The sequence below is a fragment of the Oncorhynchus gorbuscha genome, unplaced genomic scaffold (genome assembly GCF_021184085.1).
Source record: "Oncorhynchus gorbuscha isolate QuinsamMale2020 ecotype Even-year unplaced genomic scaffold, OgorEven_v1.0 Un_scaffold_770, whole genome shotgun sequence".
NCBI lineage: Eukaryota > Metazoa > Chordata > Actinopteri > Salmoniformes > Salmonidae > Oncorhynchus > Oncorhynchus gorbuscha.
Genome location: NW_025745804.1, coordinates 82501 through 94254, shown reverse-complemented (window position 1 = coordinate 94254; position 11754 = coordinate 82501).

Here is an 11754-nt window from a genome sequence, read left to right as displayed (position 1 = left end):
CCTTCGATATATACTTTTGGGGATACGCCCGTTCACATCACAGCAGGGTTTATTTATTTCAACTGTTCAGAAATAGGAGAAAGACCGGCGACATCGTTATGGTTCAGAAGAGGGCAAAGAGAGAAATGTTAAGGGGAGTGTGAGCAGACGCCACGTGTGTAAAATAACAAGCTGTGAACGTAATCCGGATCCGAGGCTTTGAGACAGAGGTTTCCGAGGAGGCGCGGCAGGGGGGCAAACTCTCCGTATCGGCAGCCAGGGCCTGTTGTGATGAATCTCTGTTGTGATGAATCTCTGTTGTGATGAATCTCTGTTGTGATGAATCTCTGTTGTGATGAATCTCCTTATCTCCAGCCAGGGCCTGTTGTGATGAATCTCTGTTGTGATGAATCTCCTTATCTCCAGCCAGGGCCTGTTGTGATGAATCTCTGTTGTGATGAATCTCCTTATCTCCAGCCAGGGCCTGTTGTGATGAATCTCTGTTGTGATGAATCTCTGTTGTGATGAATCTCTGTTGTGATGAATCTCTGTTGTGGTGAATCTCTGTATCTCCAGCCAGGGCCTGTTGTGATGAATCTCCGTATCTCCAGCCAGGGCCTGTTGTGATGAAGAGTGATGAAGAGGAGGACAAGGCTAGGTGGTTAGAGTGATGAAGAGGAGGACAAGGCTAGGTGGTTAGAGTGATGAAGAGGAGGACAAGGCTAGGTGGTTAGAGTGAAGAGGAGGACAAGGCTAGGTGGTTAGAGTGATGAAGAGGAGGACAAGGCTAGGTGGTTAGAGTGATGAAGAGGAGGACAAGGCTAGGTGGTTAGAGTGATGAAGAGGAGGACAAGGCTAGGTGGTTAGAGTGATGAAGAGGAGGACAAGGCTAGGTGGTTAGTGATGAAGAGGAGGACAAGGCTAGGTGGTTAGAGTGATGAAGAGGAGGACAAGGCTAGGTGGTTAGTGATGAAGAGGAGGACATGGCTAGGTGGTTAGAGTGATGAAGAGGAGGACAAGGCTAGGTGGTTAGAGTGATGAAGAGGAGGACAAGGCTAGGTGGTTAGGTGTATGAGTTAGAGTGATGAAGAGGAGGACATTAGTTACAGGTTTAAAGTTTACAACTCTATATGATGAGAGAGCTTTGGTTCTCCTTGTAGATTCTCATCCATGCTAACGCTAAGTACATGATGAGAGAGCTCTGGTTCTCCTTGTAGATTCTCATCCATGCTAACGCTAAGCACATGTTGAGAGAGCTCTGGTTCTCCTTGTAGATTGTCATCCATGCTAACGCTAAGTACATGATGAGAGAGCTCTGGTTCTCCTTGTAGATTGTCATCCATGCTAATGCTAAGTACATGATGAGAGAGCTCTGGTTCTCCTTGTAGATTCTCATCCATGCTAACGCTAAGTACATGATGAGAGAGCTCTGGTTCTCCTTGTAGATTCTCATCCATGCTAACGCTAAGTACATGATGAGAGAGCTCTGGTTCTCCTTGTAGATTCTCATCCATGCTAACGCTAAGTACATGATGAGAGAGCTCTGGTTCTCCTTGTAGATTCTCATCCATGCTTACGCTAAGTACATGATGAGAGAGCTCTGGTTCTCCTTTTAGATTCTCATCCATGCTAAAGCTAAGTACATGATGAGAGAGCTCTGGTTTTCCTTGTAGATTCTCATCCATGCTAACGCTAAGTACATGATGAGAGAGCTCTGGTTCTCCTTTTAGATTGTCATCCATGCTAACTCTTAAGTACATGACAGCTAGCATGATAAAGTAGCCATGTGTCTGCTCCTCTCCTCCTCCCCAAGCCTGATGCAACGATAGGTATGTGAGGTGGAATCAGCTCTCCTCTGTTAGATATGAGTTAGAAGCCATGCAGCACTATACCAGATATGAGTTAGAAGCCATGCAGCACTAGACTAGATATGAGTTAGAAGCCATGCAGCACTAGACTAGATATGAGTTAGAAGCCATGCAGCACTAGACTAGATATGAGTTAGAAGCCATGCAATGCTAGATTAGGTGTGTTTAAGTTAGTGATGAAGTGGCTAGGTCTCCCTCTCCTCTCCAGACCTGATGGATGAGCCCCACTTACAGACAGATCATCTCTAATCTAGACCCATCAGGCAGCTCAGCAACGCTCAGCTTGATGAACCAGACCAATGGAGGCCGGTCCTCAGATTGATACTGGCCTCCTACCAGGTCCCCATCATCACACACGCACGCACGCGCACGCACGCACACACACGCCGACAGAGATGGCCGCCTCGCTTCGCGTTCCTAGGAAACTATACAGTTTTGGGATTTTTTACGTGTTATTTCTTACATTGGTTCCCCAGGTCATCTTAGGTTTCATTACATACAGTCGAGAAGAACTACTGAACATAAGAGCAGCATCAACTCACCATCAGTACGACCAAGAATATGACTTTCGCGAAGCGGATCCTGCGTTCTGCCTTTCACCCAGGACAATGGAATGGATCCCAGCCGGCGACCCAAAAAACGACTCCGTAAAAGGGGAAAACGAAGCGGTCTTCTGGTCAGACTCCGGAAACGGGCACATCGTGCACCACTCCCTAGCATTCTCCTCGCCAATGTCCAGTCTCTTAACAACAAGGTTGATGAAATCCGAGCAAGGGTAGCATTCCAGAGGGACATCAGAGACTGTAACGTTCTTTGCTTCACGGAAACATGGCTCACTGGAGAGACGCTATCGGAGTCGGTGCAGCCAGCTGGTTTCTCCACGCATCGCGCTGACAGAAACAAACATCTTTCTGGTAAGAAGAGGGGCGGGAGCGTATGCTTTATGGATAACGTGACGTGGTGTTGCCACAACAACATACAGGAACTCAAGTCCTTCTGTTCACCTGATTTAGAATTCCTCACAATCAAATGTCGACCCTGGGTCTCGACCCCGCCCTGTGCAACTGGGTACTGGACTTCCTGACGGGCCGCCCCCAGGTGGTGAGGGTAGGCAACAACATCTCCTCCCCGCTGATCCTCAACACGGGGGCGCCACAAGGGTGCGTTCTGAGCCCTCTCCTGTACTCCCGGTTCACCCACGACTGCGTGGCCACGCACGCCTCCAACTCAATCATCAAATTTGCGGACGACACAACAGTGGTAGGCTTGATTACCAACAACGACAAGACGGCCTACAGGGAGGAGGTGAGGGCCCTTGGAGTGTGGTGTCAGGAAAATAACCTCACACTCAACGTCAATAAAACTAAGGAGATGATTGTGGACTTCAGGAAACAGCAGAGGGAACACTCCCCTATCCACATCAATGGAACAGTAGGGGAGAGGGTAGTAGAGGAGAGGGTAGTAAGTTTTAAGTTCCTCGGCGTACACATCACAGACAAACTGAATTGGTCCACCCACACAGACAGCATCGTGAAGAAGACTGGTCGGATGAAACCTAGATTGAACTCTTTGGCCTGAATTCCAAACGTTACGTCTGGAGGAAACCTTGCACCATCCCTATGGTGAAGTATGGTGGTGGCAGCATCACGTCTGGAGGAAACCTGGCACCATCCCTACGGTGAAGCATGGTGGTGGCAGCATCACGTCTGGAGGAAACCTGGCACCATCCTTACGGTGAAGCATGGTGGTGGCAGCATCACGTCTGGAGGAAACCTGACACCATCCCTACGGTGAAGTATGGTGGTGGCAGGATCACGTCTGGAGGAAACCTGGCACCATCCCTACGGTGAAGCATGGTGGTGGCAGCATCACGTCTGGAGGAAACCTGGCACCATCCCTACGGTGAAGTATGGTGGTGGCAGCATCACGTCTGTAGGAAACCTGGCACCATCCCTACGGTGAAGCATGGTGGTGGCAGCATCACGTCTGGAGGAAACCTGGCACCATCCTTACGGTGAAGCATGGTGGTGGCAGCATCACGTCTGGAGGAAACCTGGCACCATCCCTACGGTGAAGTATGGTGGTGGCAGCATCACGTCTGGAGGAAACCTGGCACCATCCCTACGGTGAAGTATGGTGGTGGCAGCATCACGTCTGGAGGAAACCTGGCACCATCCCTACGGTGAAGCATGGTGGTGGCAGCATCATACTTTGGGGATGTTTTTAGCCTTCGATATATACTTTTGGGGATACGCCCAAATACAGGTGGGCCAAGCTTGTCGTGTCAAACCCAAGAAGAAACTTTTTACTGTTAGTCTAACCTACTTTTTACTGTTAGTCTAACCTTCTTTTTACGAAGCATGTTACAAATAAACATTTGATTTGAGAGGGCTGAATTTGTCATAAGGCCGTAGAGCCAGTCGCTCAGAGCTGACAAATCGCCTCGCTTAGATTGATTGTTTTTCTCTTGTTTTATTCATCAACGCGTTTCTCTTTTTTAGGGGCCGAGAGCAGATGTGAATAACGACACACTGCTGGCCATATTCTGTCTGTCTCTCTCTGTCTCTGTCTCTCTCTTTCTCTCCCCCCCTCTCTCTCTCTCTCTCTCTCTCTCTCTCTTTCTCTCCCCCCTCTCTCTCTTCCTCTCTCTCTCTCTCTCTCTCTCTGCAGGCCATATTCTGTCTGTCTCTCTCTTTCTCTCCCCTCTCTCTCCCCCTCTCTCTCTGTCTCTCTCTCTCTCTCTGTCTCTCTGTCTCTCTCTCTCTCTCTTTCTCTCCCCCTCTCTGTCTCTCTCTCTCTGTCTATCTCTCTCTCGCTCTCTCTCTTTCTCTCTCTCTCTGCAGGCCATACTCTCTCTCTCTCTCACTCTCCCTCCCTCTCTGCAGGCCATATCCACAGTTCAGCCCACAATGTAGTTCATAATGAGGACGAAATGTGTGTTTAGAGAGAACAGGATGGTGTCAGTAATACCTTAACTATTTATTATCAGCCCAGGGTTTCATCTGTCATTCTGTGTGTCGGCTCATGACTTCTCTCAACAGCAACATATTGGATAGGTTTTTTATAAATGACTGAGTAGCTGGGTTCTGCTCTGCCCTCCGTCACACACACACACACACACACACACACACACACACACACACACACACACACACACACACACACACACACACACACACACACACACACACACACACACACACACACACACACACACACACACACACACACACAGACATAATGATGGAGGAAAAATGTCACTGTTCTCTGATTGATAATTCACACGTCTGATGTTGGGGGTATTAATTTCAAATTTAGTCAAGTCTGTGGAGGAAAAATGATTTGAGGATTATTGATTTTAGGAAACAGACTAAAATATGTGAAGTTAAAAGATTAAGTTTGAAATGTAACAAGGATTATTACAAGAGCAGACCTCAACATATCCACATTTATATGTATTTTTAATTTAACATGTTTCAATAAATCTGACTGAATAGATGCAACAGGAGAGATGAAAATAATAATTTCTCATTAAGACAAAAAAACAACAACATTTGTATAATATATTATTATAATATTTGTATAATATATTCTTCTTCTAAAATGAAACACAATGAATAAATAAAACTTAAGTACATGATATGCTTAACATATTTATACATATTTATACATAATGTACATGAATGTTCTAACAATCTGTCATATATCTTAGATATAAATAATGTTCATGGGTTTTAAAAGCGTTACCAACACCTTTGATGAATCCCTTCTTTTGTGGTCACGAAAACACCATATACCACCCTCCAGTTTTCTCTCTCTCTCTCTCTCTCTCTCTCTCTCTCTCTCTCTCTCTCTCTCTCTCTCTCTCTCTCTCTCTCTCTCTCTCTCTCTCTCTCTCTCTGCTTCTCTCTCTCCCTCTCTCCCTCTCTCTCTCTGTCTCTCTCTCTCTCTCTCTCTCTCTCTCTCTCTCTCTCTCTCTCTCTCTCTCTCTCTCTGCTTCTCTCTCTCCCTCTCTCTCTCTCTGTCTCTCTCTCTCTGTCTCTCTCTCTCTCTCTCTCTCTCTCTCTCTCTCTCTCTCTCTCTCTCTCTCTCTCTCTCTCTCTCTCTCTCTCTCTCTCTCTCTCTCTCTCTCTCGTTCCCTCTCTCTCTCTGTCTCTCTCTCTCTCTCTCTCTCTCTCTCTCTCTCTCTCTCTCTCTCTCTCTCTCTCTCTCTCTCTCTCTCTCGTTCCCTCTCTCTCTCTCTCTCTCTCTCTTCCTCCCTCCCCCATCTCTCCCCTCCATCCATTCGGCATTGCCATGGTAGCTTAATGAGAAATAGGGTGAAATAAGGAAATGTTAACGTGTCTGATTGATGGCCACCAAATATGTCCAGGTCGGTCAAGTGTAATGGAACGACGCCGGTGGTTATTGATTAGTGTTCTGTTATCAAGGGCCAGCACATTGATCTGTGTCTACCTCCCAAATGGCACCCTATTCCCTACATAGTGCACTACTTTTGATCAGAACTTTTATAAGCCCTGGTCTTTATGAGCCCTTCCCTGAATAGGGAATAGGGCCCTGGTCTAAAATAGTGCATATATAGGGAATAGGGTGTAATGTAATGTATATTCACTGGTTCAGGGGAGGGAAGATACAGCTTTCCAGCACAGCACTGATTTGACAAAAATATATATTTTTTTACATCTATGTGTTGCTAGTTGAAGACAGGATAAATAATGTTTTATATTCATGTGTTGCTAGTTGAAGACAGGATAAATAATGTTTTATATTCATGTGTTGCTAGTTGAAGACAGGATAAATAATGTTTTATATCTATGTGTTGCTAGTTATATCTATGTGATGCTAGTTGAGGACAGGATAAATACTGTTTTATATCTATGTGTTGCTAGTTGAAGACAGGATAAATAATGTTTTATATCTGTGTTGCTAGTTGAAGACAGGATAAATAATGTTTTATATCTATGTGTTGCTAGTTGAAGACAGGATAAATAATGTTTTATATCTATGTGTTGCTAGTTGAAGACAGGATAAATAATGTTTTATATTCATGTGTTGCTAGTTGAAGACAGGATAAATAATGTTTTATATCTATGTGTTGCCTGTTGAAGACAGGATAAATAATGTTTTATATCTATGTGTTGCTAGTTGAAGACAGGATAAATAATGTTTTATATCTATGTGTTGCTAGTTGAAGACAGGATAAATAATGTTTTATATCTATGTGTTGCCTGTTGAAGACAGGATAAATAATGTTTTATATCTGTGTTGCTAGTTGAAGACAGGATAAATAATGTTTTATATCTATGTGTTGCTAGTTGAAGACAGGATAAATAATGTTTTATATCTATGTGTTGCTAGTTGAAGACAGGATAAATAATGTTTTATATCTATGTGTTGCTAGTTGAAGACAGGATAAATAATGTTTTATATCTATGTGTTGCTAGTTGAAGACAGGATAAATAATGTTTTATATCTGTGTTGCTAGTTGAAGACAGGATAAATAATGTTTTATATATCTATGTGTTGCTAGTTGAAGACAGGATAAATAATGTTTTATATCTATGTGTTGCTAGTTGAAGACAGGATAAATAATGTTTTATATCTATGTGTTGCTAGTTGAAGACAGGATAAATAATGTTTTATATATCTATGTGTTGCTAGTTGAAGACAGGATAAATAATGTTTTATATCTATGTGTTGCTAGTTGAAGACAGGATAAATACTGTTTTATATCTATGTGTTGCTAGTTGAAGACAGGATAAATAATGTTTTATATCTATGTGTTGCTAGTTGAAGACAGGATAAATAATGTTTTATATCTATGTGTTGCTAGTTGAAGACAGGATAAATAATGTTTTATATATCTATGTGTTGCTAGTTGAAGACAGGATAAATAATGTTTTATATATCTATGTGTTGCTAGTTGAATGGTGGAACTGATTCTATTTTTCTTACAAGTTGCGTTATTAGACAAGGAAATGGGTCTCGTTTTAAATGAGTCAGGATATTTAGTATCCTCGCTAGTTCTATAGGTGAGGCAACACCAGGCCTTCTGTGTGACGATGTTAACCTTTTACTGCAGTGGGCTAAATCAGGGTCACACAGAGGGATTCTGGGTAGTCTTAAACAAATCTACTTTGAAACCAAAGTATACTACCTCACACACATGGTTATGGGCTTATGAAAAAAGAAGACACCTGTATCATGTCAGATATAGAGTTTTGATATGTCTTCACTATTATTCTACAATGTAGAAAATAGTAAAAATAAAAAAATAGTTAAAAAAATAAAGAAAAATCCTTGAGTGAGTAGGTGTGTCCCAACGTTTGACTGGTTCTGTACAGACAAGAAGACTGAAATGTAACCGTTTGACATAGAAATACGGGATTTTTGCCGTAAAAAAAGTATATTAATTATGAAAAATATGGATACCATTCCACCCATAGGTCATTTGACTGAAGGAAAAGACTACAATTTATGAGATCTAAAGGCCTGACTAATATCCAGACATCATACACGTTTCATCACAGACAGACAGACAGCCAAAAGGAACACACCCTTACTTTACAATCACCTGAGCAGGGGTCTCTCTCTCTGTCTCTCCCTCTCTCTCTCTCTCTCTCTCTCTCTCTCTCTCTCTCTCTCTCTCTCTCTCTCTCTCTCTCTCTCTCTCTCTCTCTCTCTGTCTCTCCCCCCTCCCCCTCTCTCTCTCTCTCTCTCTATCTCTGTCTCTCTCTCTCTCTCTCTCTCTCTCTGTGTCTCTCTCTCTCTCTCTGTCTCTCTCTCTGTCTCTCTCTCTCTGTCTCTCTCTCTGTCTGTCTGTCTGTCTCTCTCTCTCTCTCTCTCTCTCTCTCTCTGTCTCTCTCTCTCTCTCTCTCTCTGGAATTTATTGGAAGTTCTTGGAAATTTTGCTGGAGCCTAATTCAAAGACATCCAGGTGTTGGACACAGAGAGATAATAATTGGTCCTTATTGGCTCTCACACCCTCCAATGATATTAATAATCTAATTCCAGTCCTCTTTGGTGTCCTGCCAGACTGAAATAGATAGTGATGTCTGCTACCTGGGGACTTCACTAGTGTCAGCTCCTGCTTTCTGATCCCTCCACAAAAGGAGAGGCAGGTAAAAGACGAGAGGAGGCGAGGAGGAGCGAGGAAGAGCTCTGTACCCAGGGTGCACCTTGTCTTTGAGCGATGACCTTGGTGTGGAGATCCCCGGTGACTAGAGGAGAAGAGAGTGAATACATGTTAGAGAGATCAAAACAGACCTCAGAACTCACCTGTCTCTATAGACACAGCGGAGGAACTGGAGAGGGGAGAGAGGGGGGGGGGCAGGAAGAGAGAGAAGGGGAAAGGTAGGGTGGGGGGGTGGAGAGGGACAGTGAAAAGAGAGGGAGAGAGAGTGTGAGAGAACGAGCGAGAGATGGAGGGAGAGAGAGAGAGGGAGGGAGAGAGAGATGGAGGGAGAGGGAGGGAGTGAGAGATGGAGGGAGAGTGAGAGAGAGGGAGTGAGAGAGAGAGAGAGAGAGAGAGAGAGAGAGAGAGAGAGCTCACGGACTGAATACTGTGACAGAACATGTATAAACAATAGACGTGAAGACGGATTGACGCTGTGTTTCATCATGTTTCAGTCCGTTGACTTGACGAGGCCCTGTGGTTCATCATGTTTCAGTCCGTTGACCTGACGAGGCCCTGTGGTTCATCATGTTTCAGTCCGTTGACCTGACGAGGCCCTGTGGTTTATCATGTTTCAGTCTGTTGACCTGACGAGGCCCTGTGGTTCATCATGTTTCAGTCTGTTGACCTGACGAGGCCCTGTGGTTCATCATGTTTCAGTCCGTTGACTTGACGAGGCTCTGTGGTATGGACTCAGTGGTGCTGTTATAGTAGAACTCTACTGCTTCCAGCCTCTGGTATGGACTCAGTGGTGCTGTTATAGTAGAACTCTACTGCTACCAGCCTCTGGTATGGACTCAGTGGTGCTGTTATAGTAGAACTCTACTGCTACCAGCCTGTGGTATGGACTCAGTGGTGCTGTTATAGTAGAACTCTACTGCTACCAGCCTCTGGTATGGACTCAGTGGTGCTGTTATAGTAGAACTCTACTGCTACCAGCCTCTGTCCAGATCAGAGGCAGTAGGGACGACCAGGGATGTTCTCTGTTTAGTGAGTCCTCCAGATCAGAGGCAGTAGGGGTGACCAGGGATGTTCTCTGTTTAGTGAGTCCTCCAGATCAGAGACAGTAGGGATGACCAGGGATGTTCTCTGTTTAGTGAGTCCTCCAGATCAGAGACAGTAGGGATGACCAGGGATGTTCTCTGTTTAGTGAGTCCTCCAGATCAGAGACAGTAGGGATGACCAGGGATGTTCTCTGTTTAGTGAGTCCTCCAGATCAGAGGCAGTGGGGATAACCAGGGATGTTCTCTGCTTAGTGAGTCCTCCAGATCAGAGGCAGTAGGGATGACCAGGGATGTTCTCTGTTTAGTGAGTCCACCAGATCAGAGGCAGTAGGGACCAGGGATGTTCTCTGTTTAGTGAGTCCTCCAGATCAGAGGCAGTAGTGATGACCAGGGATGTTCTCTTGATAAGTACGTGAATTGGAACATTTTACAGTCCCGCTAAGCATTCAAAATGATATGACGAAAATGTATGGAGTAAAAAGTATATTATTTTATTTTGGAACGTAGTGAATTAAAGGTAAACGTTGTCAAAAATATGACATAGTAAATATATAGTAAAGTACAGATACCCCCCTGAAAAAACTACTTAAGTAGAACTTTAAACCACTGGATGAAGGCCTTTAGACCATGATTCAGTTTACTCTGATAATGTCTGTCTGTCTGTCTGTCTGTCTGTCTGTCTGTCTGTCTGTCTGTCTGTCTGTCTGTCTGTCTGTCTGTCTGTCTGTCTGTCTGTCTGTCTGTCTGTCTGTCTGTCTGTCTGTCTGTCTGTCTGTCTGTCTGTCTGTCTGTCTGTCTGTCTGTCTGTCTGTCTGTCTGTCTGTCTGTCTGTCTCTGTCTCTGTCTCTGTCTCTGTCTCTGTCTCTGTCTCTGTCTCTGTCTCTGTCTCTGTCTCTGTCTCTGTCTCTGTCTCTGCTCTACCTCTCTGCTCTACCTCTCTGCTCTACCTCTCTGCTCTACCTCTCTGCTCTACCTCTCTCCTCTACCTCTCTTCTCTACCTTTCTCTCTCTCTCTTTCTAAATATCACACTTGACAGTGTCCTCATGTCACCTACAGTTGAACGATTCCAACCACCTCACAATATCAAAGTAGATCTGTCCCTTTCATCAGAGAATGAGACAGAGAGAGAAAGAGAGGGAGGGAAAGAGAGAGCGAGCGAACCACGGGGGTAATCTGGAGGAATGTGTATCGATGTGGTCAGGGCTTCTCGCCGCAAATGGAGATAATTACGTACGGCGGTAAGTGGTCGGGTGGATGGCGGGCTGCCTGCCTGACTCTCACCACTCGGCAGAACAAAAGCATTGCACTCTGGGTAGGCAGGCCGCTGAGGCCCCCCGCACGGCAGGGGAGCGGAGGCTCATTAGGGCGCTATTTTAACAAAGCACTTCCCTTTCCTGTACGAACGACGCGTACCGTACCCACAGCCCAGCACCATTCCTCTCTCTTTTCTCTCCCTCTCCTCACTCCCTCCTCAACAAAGGGATATAAATCTCCTTTGGGCAGGATAATTACTGAGATAATTTTATCCGTAATGATGCTTGTCAGTCAGGATTGGCTGATGAAATTAAAGACAGAAGAAAAGAAAAGTTATTCTCTGTGATTTTCTCCGGAAGATTGTGTCAGGAAGAAAGAAGACTAACTTAAAAGGAGAAGAGGAAACACTATAGTAGTTGTTAAACATTCCCCCAGGAATGAACGTGACCTTGGAAATGTTTTGTGAAGGCTGGG